The sequence below is a fragment of the Leopardus geoffroyi genome, chromosome D1 (genome assembly GCF_018350155.1).
Source record: "Leopardus geoffroyi isolate Oge1 chromosome D1, O.geoffroyi_Oge1_pat1.0, whole genome shotgun sequence".
Classification (NCBI taxonomy): Eukaryota; Metazoa; Chordata; class Mammalia; order Carnivora; family Felidae; genus Leopardus; species Leopardus geoffroyi.
Window position 1 is genome coordinate 35,645,451 of NC_059329.1, and position 14,829 is coordinate 35,660,279.

A 14,829-nucleotide genomic window follows, 5' to 3' on the forward strand; every position below is an offset into this window, starting at 1 on the left:
TCAGGTTTTGTTTTGTTTTGTTTTTTGATGTTGAATTGTAGAAATTCTTTATATATTTTGGATTCTAACCCTTTATCAAATATGTTATTAACAAATATCTTCTTCCATTTAGTAGGTTGTCTTTTAGTTTTGTTGATAGTTTCATTTGCTGTGTAGAAGCTTTTTATCTTGATGTATTCTAACAGTTTATTTTTGCATTTGTTTCCCTTGCCTTAGGAAACATGTCTAGAAAAATGTTGCTACAACTGATGTCATAGAAAATACTGCTCTCTTGTAGGATTTTTATGGTTGTAGGCTCATATTTGAGTATTTAATCAATTTTGAGTTTATTTTTTATATGGTGTAAGAAAGTGGTTCAGTTTCATTCTTTTGTATGTAGCTGTCCAGTTTTGCCAACACCATTTGTTGGTCTTTTTCTCATTGCATATTCTTTCCTCCTTTGTCAAAGATTAATTGACAATATAATCTTGGGTTCATTTCTGAGCTTTCTATTATGTTCTATTGGTCTATGTGTCTAGTGTGTGTGTGTGTGTGTGTGTGTGTGTGTGTGTGTGTGCCAGTACTATGCTATTTTGATTAGTACAGATTTGTAATATAACTTGAAGTTTGGAATTGTGATTCCTCCAGGTTTGCTCTTCTTTTTCAAGGTTGCTTTTGTTCTCTGGGGTCTTTTGTGGTTTCATAAAAAAATTATGGTTGTTTGTTCTAGCTCTAAAAAAATGCTGTTGGCATTTTGATAGGGATTGTATTATAGTATAGACATTTTAACAATACTGGTTCTTCCAATCCATGAGATTGGAATGTCTTTCCATTTCTTTGTGTCTTCTTCAGTCTCTTTCATCAGTGTTTTAGTGTCCACAATACAAGTCTTTCACCTCTTTGGTTAGGTTTATTCCTAGGTATCTTATGGATTTTGGTGCAATTTTAAATGGGATTGATTCCTTAATTTATCTTTCTTCTACATTATTTTTAGTGTATAGAAATGCAACAGATTTCTATACATTGATTTTTTATCTTTTGATTTTACCAAATTCATGTATCAGTTCTAGAAAATTTTTGGTGGAGTCTTTTGGGTTTTCTATATAGAGTATCATGTTATATACAAGTAGCAGAAGTTTTACTCCTTCATTGCTAATTTGGAGACATTTTATTTCTTTTTGTTTTCTGATTCCTGTAGCTAGGACTTCTAGTACTATGTTAAATAACAATGGTGAGAGTGGACAGCACTATCTTGTTCCAGAAAAAGCTCTCAATTTTTCTCCAATAAGGATATTAGCTATAAGATTTTCGTATATATGACGTGAACATATTTTCCCTGTATCCTTACTTTGTTGTTTTTTTTTATTATGAATGGATGTTGTACTTTGTAAAATGTAGATGACAGGTTTAATAAGTAGATTAATGTACATACAAGATTTGTCTTTGAAGGATACAAGATGAGTAGATCTCTGCACCCACCCACCAGAATCTCAAAATTTTACATAGAGGACTTACAGAGGTTCAATCACATAGAGTTCAGTTGGTTTCAACAGTATATTACTCTCTCAAGGTTGTCTACTTGAAGTGACTCTGGCTATGGGAACTGTGGATAGAACGTGCATTCCTAGAACAGGGCAGCATTTAAGGTATCTCTGCTTAAGTACAATTCTGTCCAGCTTCTGGGTCAATTGGCAATCACATACTCTCAATGACCTCCCTGACACTCTACCCCTCTTGACTGCTGTTACAATCTTACATGTCCCCTATCTGTAAAATGCCCTGAGAAGTCATCAAGGCGTGTTATTAGCATGGACGTTATTCATTTGGTGGCTAGCTGACTGCACTGGAGGCAGATGCCACAGCAACAATACAAGCACATGCGAGGAAAAGCACATGCGAGGATTAAGATGATTCCCAAAACAAGTAACAATTTTTTTCACCAAGAGTCCCCATGATCCAACCGGCAGTCATGTCATCTTGATGGCCTCTCTTCCCACAATAAAGAGATAGAAAGACACAGAGCTTCTGATTTTCAGGTATGAAAATATTTAACTTCACTAAATACTTCCATATTGGTTATATACAGAGATCTCTCATATATGGTTTTTGAGAGCCCCTTGTTCACCATACCTTCACTGGTATTTGACAGTTTTAGTGAAGTCACACTTTTCTCAGACCTCTTATTTTTCCATGTGAAGGTATTTCAGTTACATTAACTATTATTTTCACTGGAGAATCTGAATGCTGGAGAAACCACTGACCATGCCCCGTGATTTCTCCTCTTGTCAGATCTGTGTGTTTGCAGAGAAGGTAAATTCTGATCTTTCAATATTATATAAAAAATGTGGTAGAACAGGCTCTGACCCTTTGCACGTGGCCTGTCTTTGATCAGTACTGCCTCTGACTAGATGGGCACGATTATCAAATTTAGTGTGTTGCTAAGTCCATTTGCCTGCATGCTCAAGCCATGGCTTTCATTTAAGCCTTTAGCAGTCATGTAGCTGAATACTTGAAATCTATTATTTGATTTCCTGCTTAGACTTCAGGTAAGGAAGAAAAAAATAAATCAATCTCTTAAAACTCCAACAAGCATTATAACAATTTCAATATTTAGTTAAGCTCACTTCATTTTAATTTGCATCCCTGATTATTGGTAAGATTGAGTAAAATTTTGTGCTTGTTTAACATTTGTATTGTTTTTCCCCAAAATGGTCTGTTCAGATGTTTTATCCAATGAAAACAAAATGTGCAGATACAGCGAACACAGTTTCAGAAATTTTCTCATTTTTATAATGTTCAAATCTAAGACAAACCTGAATTAAGTTGTTGAATATTAAGGCAAGAGAATACTTTTTTTATGCAATCAAAACAAACTAAAGAAATTAAATACAAAAGGTAAAAATGACTGTTCCTAAAATTTTCATAGCAGTATTCAATATCAGAAAATAATATTTATAGAGTTCCAAGTTGAAAATATACCAAGATATCCAAAGGATATTCTATCCGGTTATTTAAGCATAACTGCAACAGGCAAAAATTTTCAAACATGAAAAAATTTAGATATACGATGCATGAGATACTGTTGAAAATTTTAAGATGTGAATCAAAATAATTTAAGGATAGCAAAGTCACCGTACAAGAACTAGTGATTAGCATAGACAGTATTTAAGTCGATGAATGCCAAGCAATTTCACTACTTATATGGTTACAGAATAACCTATGTAATAAATAAAACAGTAGTTAACTATTTCATAGGACTTACTTTGTGAGGCAGATATAGTACTATTATTCCCATTGAATGCATAGAAACACTGAAGAAAAGTTAAATGAGTTGATTACATTAACAAAGTTATAAGTGACTAACTTGTAATTCGATCTGGGAGGTCTGACTTCAGGGTCCATGTTATTAATTATGTTATATAAAACAGAAAGTAAAATATAAGCCTTAGATAGAGAAATAATTCAACTATTAAAACAATACCCAGCCATAGTAAAGATGAAAGAAATCCAAGTCCATTATAATCAGTAACAATAAATGTTGACACTTCTAAAAAAAAAAAAAAAGTTTAAATAAATGAATTGCATTCTTAGGTGTGTTTTTCATAAACTTTTTGTCTTAATCTTACTGTCATCTCTTCAGAAATTGTCTTTCATGGTGAAAATTATTTATCTGAAGTATAGAAATTCAATTTTAATTCAGTTGTGTTTGTTTTCTTTACAATACAGAAAAAATTAATTATACATACTAGTTTTTAATAAAACATCATCCCTAGTGCACTTTTTATTTTCATAGGCAATATGTATCTTTTTACCCAGCATATGAATAGTAAGATGTCAGACAATGAGTAATGCACTAAGTTTAATGACTGTCTGGGTGGAGAAATCCAAGGTATTTATTGTCCTTTTTTCTTGAATTTTATATGATAAATTATTTTTGATGAACTTGTGACATCTTTTATTTGTTCAAACTTTCTAAATTACATTTATTACTGGTACATTATAGTCATAACTTTTTTCTATGTATGTATCTACATCTTTACCCTGCATCGCTATATTTAAAAATCTTTTCCTGATTAGTTACCCATTGCTAGCTCATCCACTTAGCCCTTAACCACTCTATATACGTATGTGCATTTGAATTTTTATTTCAAAGTTAACATTCTACATTATATGCATTTAGTTTCCTCAACTTGTTTGCATATTACTGAAACTACTCAAATGTTCTACTTTGAAAAACATAAAAATTTTCTCATAATTATCAATGATAACAAACAAGATAAAAATTCCATTAAGAAGTTTTATTCAATGTAAAAATGTTTAAAATAGTTTATTTATCTATTTATTTAAAATTATTCTAAATGTTTTTATTTATTTTTGAGAGACAGAGCATGAGCAGGGAAGGGGTATAGAGAGGGGGAGGCATAGAATTTGAAGCAGGCTCCAGTGTCTGAACAGCACAGGGCCCAACATGGCGCTCAAACTTGTGAACCATGAGATCATGACCTAGGCCAAAGTCAGACATTGAACTGACTGAGCCACCCAGGTGCCCCTTAAGTAGTTTACTTTTAAGATATCACAATCTTGTTACTTTCTGTCAGCCTCTCAAATGCTAAACAAGTATGTTGATAAAGTTCTTCAAATATTTTTATTAGAATCATAAGCATCTTTACACTGCACATTAAGTTGTCTTCTCTAAATTAAGTAAGATTTATTAAGCACTGATTATGTGCCAAAAACCATGCTAAGTGCTTTATACATATCACTCAATTAATTCCTCATAGCAATTATATTAAGTAAATATTATGGCTTCATTTTACAAGGGAGACTAAAGGATAATTAATAAGTAACTTGCCTAAATGTATAAGATAGACACAATATATTGGAATCTAGGTCTGATTCCAGAGTTTGTATTCTTAACTTGTGCACTATATTCATTCATAATTTTTTAAAATTTTTTCCATGTTTTAGTTTCACAAAAACATTAATGAAAGACAGCCTGGGAAGCTTTTAATCTCTTAAGAGATGTTTGGAGCTTCTGGAGAGTTCTCAGTTATGGTAGACTGCATGTGTGTGGGTATGGAAAAGAGGAATGAGAATTAATGTAAAAGTATGCTATGTTAGAATTGAGGGAAAGGTTGTAAGAGATGGTTATCCAGGGGCGTGTGAGTGACTCAGTTGGTTAAGCATCTGACTCTTGATTTTGGCTCAAGTCATGATCTCGTGTTTCCTGAGTGTGTGCCCCACATTGGGCTATGCACTGACAGTGTGGAGCCTGTTTGTGATTCTCTCTCTCTCTCCTCTCTCTCTGCCTTCTCTCTAAATAAATAAGTAAATAAATAAATTTATTTTAAAAAATGGTTATCTGTGTATGAAGCCATAGCTGTCCTTGAAAGTTAAGGTAAAACTGAAAATTTAATCTTAAAAAATAATCAGTGAAGAGTTTCACAAAATAAAACAAGTAGTATGTTCTGAAAATAAAAACATTTTAAAAATTTGACACTTGTTTTCTTAGCATTGGTTATAGTCTGAGTGTGATGGATCAGAGGAGAGAGCACATGGTGAATGACAACACCCACAACTATTGTGGTGATCAATTCTTAAAACTGTAATTAATCTACTGCTATTTTGTGGCACAAAAGACAGTTTTAGCCAGGAGGAATATGCTAACTGATAGGTAATTTTAAAAAAATGTACATTGCAGAATAATTGCCCCTTATGCCTTAGGTGACATAATGAGGCATTAGTCTAAAAAACATTTTTATTCCCTAAGAATTGCATGAACATTTGTGCAAATGAATTTGATGATACCTAATTGGTATTATGGTATTAACTTTGTAAATAAGCATATGGGAATTAGTCAGTTTTATCCTGTTCATAATTGACATGAGTAGAATATTTTTAGAGTCAATTAAAAAACATTCAAAGTTTACTATTCCTATTTTGTTCTCTAGAGAGTTTCTGTTCATATAACATCAATCATCAATTATCAATATTGTGGTGCATATATTTAAATATATCTGCCTATTTAAAGGGCATTTGACAAATGTCTTTATATTTTATAATTCGCTGGTGTCTTATTTTTGTAAAGAAAGTTACACAGAAAGCTGGGTCTAACACTGAATTCATAGAGCAGTTTCTGAAAATTTGCCAACTTAATCTGAATTTTGTGTATTTCAAAATGTCCATTTATTTGGTGGCATTTAATTAAGGAGAGATATTAAATTGTGGAAATTAATGTTGTACTGTCTGTTACTAATTCAACTTTTATGGTAACTATCATAAAGTTTTCTAATAGGTTGCATATAGAAACTACTGATTGATAAAAATGAGTACTACTTTTATCACTCTCTTAGCAAGTCCAAAATTTAAGAATTGCTTTAGAGAATACAACTACTTCAGCAACTGTCTTTATGGCTACCATTAACATATTAGACTTATGTAATTGTTATCTATAATCAGATGGAAATGATACTTGCACTAGAGACAGTGTGATGATAAGAGTTTACTATAAAAACTGAATTTATTCCTCATATTTTAGTTTGGTCTTGTAAGTAAAATGTGAACACATGTACTAGATAATTTCTATTATTTCTATTATTTAAGTACATGAAATATGTGTAGAGAGAATGCATAAGAAGTTATACATAGATTACCTTAAGCAGAAAGAAATATGTATACCAATATATATATTTACCTTAAAAATATAATTCTCTATTTTTCATTTTGTTGATTCACTGCATCATATCAATTGATTTGCAAATATTGAGCCATCCTCTTATTCTGGAAGAAATCCCAATTGATCACGGTGAATAATCATTTTCTTGTATTGTTGAATGCAGTTTGCTAATATTTTATTGACGAGTTTTGCATCTAGGGATATTGAGCTATTGTTCTCTTTTTTTCTGGTGTCTGGTTTTGGTATCAGGGTAATGCTGGCTTTGTTGAAAATATTTGGAAGCTTTCTTTCCTCCTTTATTTTTTGAAATAGTTTGAGAAGAGTAGATATTAAATAGATATTTTAATTGTTAAAATTCACCTGTGAATCTGTCTGGTCTTGGAATTTTATGTTTTGGTAGTTATTTGATTACTGATTCAATTTTATTACTAGTAATTTGTATATTCAGCTTTTTATTTCTTCTTGATTCAGTTTTGGAAGACTGTATTTTATAAGAATTTATCTATTTCTTCTAGGTTGTCCAATTTTCTGACATATTATTTTTCACAATATTTTCTTATCCTTTATATTTCTGTATTGCCCATTATTTTACCATTTCTCTTTTATTTCTGACTTTATTTATTTGAGTCCTTTCTCTATCTCTCTCTGTTTTAATGAGTCTAGCTAAGAGTTTATAAATTGTGTTTATATTTTCAAAGAACAAGTTCCTGAATTTTTCATTGATTGTTTTCCTTTTTTCATTTCTTTCTCTTTCTTTCTTTCTTTTTCTTTCTTTCTTTCTTTCTTTCTTTCTTTCTTTCTTTCTTCTTTCTTTCTCTTTCTTTTTCTTATTTTCTTTTTTCTCTATGCCATTTACTTCTTCTATGATCTTTATTATTCCCTAAATTGTACTCACCTTGCCCTTTATTTATTTTTCTTTTTCTAGGTCCTTTAGGTGTAAGATTAGATTGTTATTTGAGGTTTTCCTTGTTTATTGAGGTAAGCTTATATTGCTACATATTTTCCTCTAAAAACTGCTTTCACTGCATCCCAAAGATTTTAGACTGTTATTTTCATTTTCATTTGTTTCCATGTATTTTTCTATTACCTTTTTTATTTCTTTCTTGACCGATGGATTGTGTAGTAACATGTTGTTTAGCCTCCATGTGTTTTGTTTTTGAGTTTGTTTATTTATTTATTTATTTATTTATTTATTTATTTATTTTTTAATGATTAATCATGAGCTGTAAGTTTAATTTATGTTCAGAGTAAAAGCTATAACACAATTAGCTTGTTTATGGCCAACTACATATTGGGTATAATACAGATCTGTGCTCAAATCTCAGTTTAACTTCTGTGCAGATGGTTCTTAGTAATTGTTTTCTTTTTTTTTTCTTTTTGTTTAATTAATTTTTTAAAATTTACATCCAAGTTAGTTAGCATATAGTGTGACAATGATTTCCGGAGTAGATTTTTAATGCCCCTTACCCATTTACCCACCACACCCTCCACAACCCCTCCAGTAACGATCAGCTTATTCTTCACATTTAAGTCTCTTATGTTTTTGTCCCTCTCCCTGTTTTTATACACTTTTTGCTTCCCTTCCCTTATGTTTATCTGTTTTGTGTCTTAAAGTCCTCATATGAGTGAAGTTATTTGATATTTGTCTTTCTTTGACTGACTAATTTTGCTTAGCATAATATACTCTAGTTCCATCCACATAGTTGCAAATGGCAAGATTTCATTCTTTTTGATTGCTGAGTAATACTCCATTGTATATATTTACCACATCTTCTTTATCTACTCATCCATTGATGGACATTTGGGCTCTTTCCATACTTTAGCTATTGTGATAGTGCTGCTATAAACATTGGGGTGCAAATGCCCCTTTGAAACAGCATCCTTGTTTCCCTTGGATAAATACCTAGTAGTGCAATTGCTGGGGCATATGGTAGTTCTATTTTTAATTTTTTTGAGGAATCTCCATACTGTTTTCCAGAGTGGCTGCACCAGTTTACATTACTGTCAGCAGTGCAAAAGAGATCCTCTTTCTCCACACCCTCACCAACATTGGTTGTTGCCTGAGTTGTTAATGTTAGCCATTCTAACAGGTTTGAGGTGGTATCTCATTGTGGTGTTGATTTGTATTTCCCGGATGATGAATGATGTTAAACATTTTTTCATGTGTAGGTTGGCCATGTGTATGTCTTCTTTGGAGAAGGGTCTATTCATGTCTTTTGCCAATTTCTTCACTGGATTATTTGTTTTTTGGGTGCTGAGTTTGATAAGTTCTTTATAGATTTTGGATACTAACCCTATATCTCATATGTCATTTGCAAATATCTTCTCCCATTCTGTCGGTTGACTTTTAGTTTTGCTGATTGTTTCCTTTGCTGTGCAGAAGATTTTATTTTTATAAGGTCCCAGTAGTTCATTTTTGCTTTTGTTTCCCTTGCCTCTGGAGACATGTTGAGTAAGAAGTTGCTTCGGCCAAGATCAAAGAGGTTTTTGCCTGCTTTCTCCTCGAGGATTTTGATGGCTTCCTGTTTTACATTGAGGTCTTTCATCCCTTTTCATTTTGTTTTTGTGTGTGGTGTAAGAAAGTGGTCCACGTTCATTTTCTGCATGCTCCTGTCCAGTTTTCCCAGCACCACTTGTTGAAGAGACTGTCTTTATTCCATTGGATATTATTTCCTGCTTTGTCAAAGATTAGTTGGCCATACGTTTGTGGGTCCATAGCTGGGTTCTCTATTCTGTTCCATTGATATGAGCATCTGTTCTTATGCCAGTACCATGCATACTGTCTTAATGATTACAGGTTTGTATTACAGCTTAAAGTCCGGGATTGTGATGTGTCCTGCCTTGGTTTTCGTTTTCAAGATTCTTTGGCTACTCAGGGTCTTTTCTGGTTCCATACAAATTTTAGGATCGTTTTTTCTATCTCTGTGAAGAATGCTGGTGTTGTTTTGATAGGGATTGCACTGAATATGTAGATTGCTTTGGGTAGTATTGACATTTTAAGAATGTTTGTTCTTCCAATCCAGGAACATGGAAGATTTTTTTTTTTTTATCTTCTTCAATTTCTTTCATAGCTTTCTATAGTTTTCAGTGTAGATTTTTCACCTCTTTGACTAGACTTATCCACAGGTATTTTATGTTTTTTTGTGCAATTGTAAATGGGATCGATTTCTTGATTTCTTTTTCTGTCACTTCATTCTTGGTGTATAGGAATGCAACTGATTTCTGTGCATTGATTTTATATCCTGCAACTTTGTTGAATTGATGGATCAGTTCTAGAAGTTTTTTGTGGAACCTTTTGAGTTTTGCATATAGAGAATCATGTCATCTGTGAGGAGTGAAAATTTCACCTCCTCCTGGCTGATTTGGATGCCTTTTATTTCTTTGTGTTGTCTGATTGCTGAGGCTAAGACTTCCAACACTATGTTGAATAACAGTGGTGAAAGTGGTCATCCTTGTTTTGTTCCTGACCTTAGGGGGGAAGCTCTTAGTTTTCCTCATTGAGGATGATATTAACATTGGGCCTTTCATATATGGCTTTTATGATCTTGAGGTATGGCCCTTCTATCCCTACTTTCTTGAGAGTTTTTTTCATCAAAAAAGGATGCTGTATTTTGTCACATGGTTTCTCTGCATCTATTGAGAGGATATTGTGGTTGTTGTCCTTTCTTTTATTGATGTGATGTATAACATCAATTGTTTTGTCGATATTGAACTAACCCTGCATCCCAGGCTAAATCCCACTTGGTCGTGGTGAATAATTTTTTAAATATATTATTAGATCCAGTTGACTATTACCTTGTGGAGGATTTTTGCATCCATGTTCATCAGGGAAATTGGTCTATAGTTCTCTTTTTTAGTGGGGATTTTGTCTTGTTTTGGAATCAAGGTAATGCTGGCTTCATAGAAAGAGTTTGGAAGTTTTCCTTCCATTTCTATTTTTTGGAACAGCTTCAAGTGAATAGGTGTTAACTCTTCCTTAAGTGTTTGGTAGAATTCCCCTGGAAAGCCATCTGGCCCTAGACTCTTGTTTTTTAGGAGATTTTTGATTACTAATTCAATTTCTTTACTTGTGATGGGTCTGTTCAAATTTTCTATTTCTTCCTGTTTCAGTTGTGGTAGTTTATATGTTTCTAGGAAATTGTCCATTTCTTCCATATTGCCCATTTTATTGGCATATTATTGCTCATAATATTCTCTTATTATTATTTTTATTTATGCTTTGTTGTTTGTGATTTCATTCTTGATTTTATTTATTTGGTTTTTTTTCTTTTTCCTTGTGATTAAACTGGCTATTGGCTTTTCAGTTTTGTTAATTCTTTCAAGGAACCAGCTTCTGGTTTCATTGATCTGTTCTACTGTTTGTTGTTGTTGTCGTTTTGTTTTTTGTTTGTTTGTTTGTTTGTTTGTTTTGATAGCATTGATTTCTGCTCGGATCTTTATTATTTCCTGTTTTCTTCTGGTTTTGGGTTTGAGTTTTTTTTCTTATTATTTTTTTAAATTATTTTTTTTTTATAAAAAATTTTTTTTTCAACTTTTATTTATTTTTGGGACAGAGAGAGACAGAGCATGAACGGGGGAGGGGCAGAGAGAGAGGGAGACACAGAATCGGAAACAGGCTCCAGGCTCTGAGTTGTCAGCACAGAGCCATATGCAGGGCCTGAACTCACAAACTATGAAATTATGACTTGAACTGAAGTCAGATGCTTAACTGACTGAGCTACCCAGGCGCCCCTTATTACTGATTTTTAGTTTCATGTTGTTCTGGTTGGTAAGATGCATTTCTAAAAATAAAATTATTTACGCTTAAATTTCAGAATATGGACACGTTATCTTAAATCAAGAGTATTCACCCCTGGAGAGTGTCTTTTTATCCATTCAGTGATTGCAAAGGTGTATTTAGTGTTTATTACTAACAAGCATTCTTATGTTTTAAGATGCAGATATAATAAGATTTCTTTACTAATCATGTCCAATTCCATGAAGTGAGAGAGAAAAATTAAAAGACAATTACTATGTAGTTCTCTCAAAAGGGAAACCAATGGGACACCTGTGTGGCTCAGTCAGTTGAACGTCTGACTCTTGATATTGTATCAGGTTATGATCTCAAGATCATGGGATTGATTGCCATATTGGACTCCACACTGAGTGTGGAGCCTGTTAAGATTCTCTTTCTATCTCCTGGGTAAACTGGGTGGCTCAGTTGGTTAAGTCTTGGTGTCAGCTCAAGCCATGATCTTATGGTTCGAGAGTTTGAGCCCCGCTTTTGGCTCTGCACTGACCATGTGGAGCCTGATTGGATTCTCTCTCCCTCTGTTTCTGCCCGTCTCCTGCTTGAGCTGTCTCTCTTTCAAAATAAATAAATAAACATTAAACCAAATATTCCTTCTCTCTCTCTGCCCCTTGCCCCCGCTGGTGTTTTCTCTCTTTTTCTCTAAAATAAAATTTAAAAAAGGTAACCAAGAGTCATTCTGGATAACTCAAAAAGTGCTTACAACCCATCCTGGTGAATTTGGTAAGCTCTCAAGAGTCAGACCTGAATTTCAATATATTTTGTTTTAGTAATTATATACATTCAGATAAATTTACCTACTGAATATGTCTTGATTTTTGTGTAAAATGGAAATAGTTATAATGATTATGTAACATAGTTGATACCATAGATAAATAAATAAATGACCACTTTCAATGGCCTTGAGAGCATAGCCAGTGCTTAATAAACCTTATTTATGTCCTACTTTTAATCATTATAAAATTTTTAACATTATCTCTCTCTCTTTAATCTTCCATTCTTTCTCTTTTTGCTATTCTTACACACACATGCGCACACACACACACACACACACACACACAGAAAATCTTTCATACAACATCCATTCTCCATCTTAAATCTTGACTGCCTTATTTCTTGCACTAGTTTACTCTTTAGACTACCTGTATTTTAACAAAGAGCTATTGAACAAAATTCTCTCTTGTACAGCCTGGCATGATAAGGTTGACATCAGAATAAAAACAGATGCTAGATCACTAAACTTAACTTTGGATGAAAGGCGATGGGGAGAGAAAAGTTAACAGTAGGGAAATGTAATGAGAACACGGGAAGGATCCAGGTTTGAAATCTTTAATGTAGTATGTCAACAATTCTATGATCTCTTTTTCTTTGCCCAGTAGTCTTTAGAAAACAAACCTTCATTACTCAAGTTATCACTTGAGTCAAAAGAGAAGGGATAATTTCATAAGAGATAGGTGAGTCCCTGCTTCCATCCAATTCCTTTTCCCTCCTATAAAGCAGTAACAGGTTACTGCAGTGCCTGTGTCAGGTGTAATAAGGATTCTGGACAACAGAAATGCCTCCTGGACTCTTGAATATTCTCCTATTCTTAAAATTGCAATTATAGGCACATAACCTTAAAAGCTTCTATTTTTGAAAGCTTAAAACTCAAATGTTTTCTTCTAAATGTATCAAAGATCTCTAAGATCTTGGATGCTTACTTTTTTACTTCAAATAATGTTAAAAATAAAAGAATGCATAAAACTATGAGGGAAAATGACTAACTTAATTGAAAATGAATATAAAATGTAATAAATGTATTAAGACTTTAAAATTTTACCTTGGACAAGTCCAGTTGATGTTTAGAGATCTATGCTGATGTTTATGGATTTACAGACTGCCAAAGTAAAATGCATAGAATATTCCATGTCTTGTTGAATATGAACAAAACATTTTAACAGAAACCTCAATGATGACTAACCCACTTCATCCAAAGGTAGGGATTACATACTCTCCTTGATTAATTCTAAAAAGAAAAGTGACAGAGATCAGTAATTAAATACAGAATATAATCAATGAAGAAAAGTATTCAAATTACTCAGTTCCCAAATTCCTTTTTTCTCTTAACAATATTTATTTTTCTCTCTGGAAATCAGAAAAATATATATTTATCTAGATAAAAGCAACTACTTACCATTTTTGCTTTACCAATATACATGAAACTCTTTTTAATCCACCCACAGAGACAACATCTAAGTCCCTGAAATAACCCATTTTTAAACTCCTTGATGAAGTCAATGAACGAATATCTTAGAGGACTATGCATTCCATAATATATTCTGAACACCATACCAAGCAATTCTAAGCTTTAATTTATACACTAAAAGGGTATGAGTAGACACATATTTATTTTGATTATTTAGCTGAATTATGATAGCACCACATATAAAATCATATCATCCACAGTAGTCACAGCATTTTTATCTGTAGCATATAAAACATGACTCTATTTTAAGTTAGGATTCATAGCATTTAGAGAGAGCAGTGCTTACTTCGGAAGCACACATACTAAAATTGGAACGATGCAGAGATAGCGTGGCTCCTGTGCAAGGATGACACGCAAATTCATGAAGCGTTCCATATTTTTCTGTGGATCCTGAGAAACTCAACAGAAGAACGGGGGTGGGGGGAGGAGAAGGGGGGAAAAATTACAGAGAGTGAAGGAAGCAAACCATAAGAGACTCTTAAATACTGAGAATAAACTGAGGGTTGATGGGGGGTGGGAGGGAGGGGAAAGTGGATGATGGGCATTGAGGAGGGTACCTGTTAGGATGAGCACTGGGTGTTGTATGGAAACCAATTTGACAATAAATTTCATATTTAAAAAAATAGAGATAACAGAAAATGGTAAATTGGATAAATCACTGGGGAGGTGGAGATATATAACACTGTCCAATTAAGTACTTACAATTCTTAAAGAGCTGAAAAAATATCTGCTAACTTCTGGTAGAGGGAAACCTGGAAAATTATAATCAGTAAAATGAGAGGCCATGATTTTTAAATTATTATTGTTTATCCTGGCAGCTGGTAGGCTGTATGCTTCTTGTGTTTCTAATTAATATAAAGGAGCTCTCCTCTGGAAAAGAGATGTAATTATTTTCAAACCCTGACATACTAATTATATAGATTTAATTTAGGTGTTGTTTCCTTATCTGTATAAGGGAGACTATAATAACTTTCATGTGTGTAATAGTTAAAGTAATAATGTATGCAGAACACCTAACAATGCCGGATACATACTGGAAAACTACTGGTTAATAAAAATTCAATTAAATTGTTTGTTTTATAACAAAGTCTATTACAAAGAAAACTTCACTGAGAAGGAAATATTGTTGACTGATTTGAT

General features: G+C 32.9%; 1 non-coding gene across 1 annotated transcript; it reads left to right on the plus strand.

Moving 5' to 3' along the window:
* Nucleotides 1–13,967: 13,967 nt before the first annotated feature.
* LOC123602765 lies at nt 13,968–14,070 on the plus strand. The gene has a single exon (XR_006714543.1). It is a non-coding gene; the product is annotated as a U6 spliceosomal RNA (small nuclear RNA).
* The last annotated feature ends 759 nt before the right edge of the window (nt 14,071–14,829 follow it).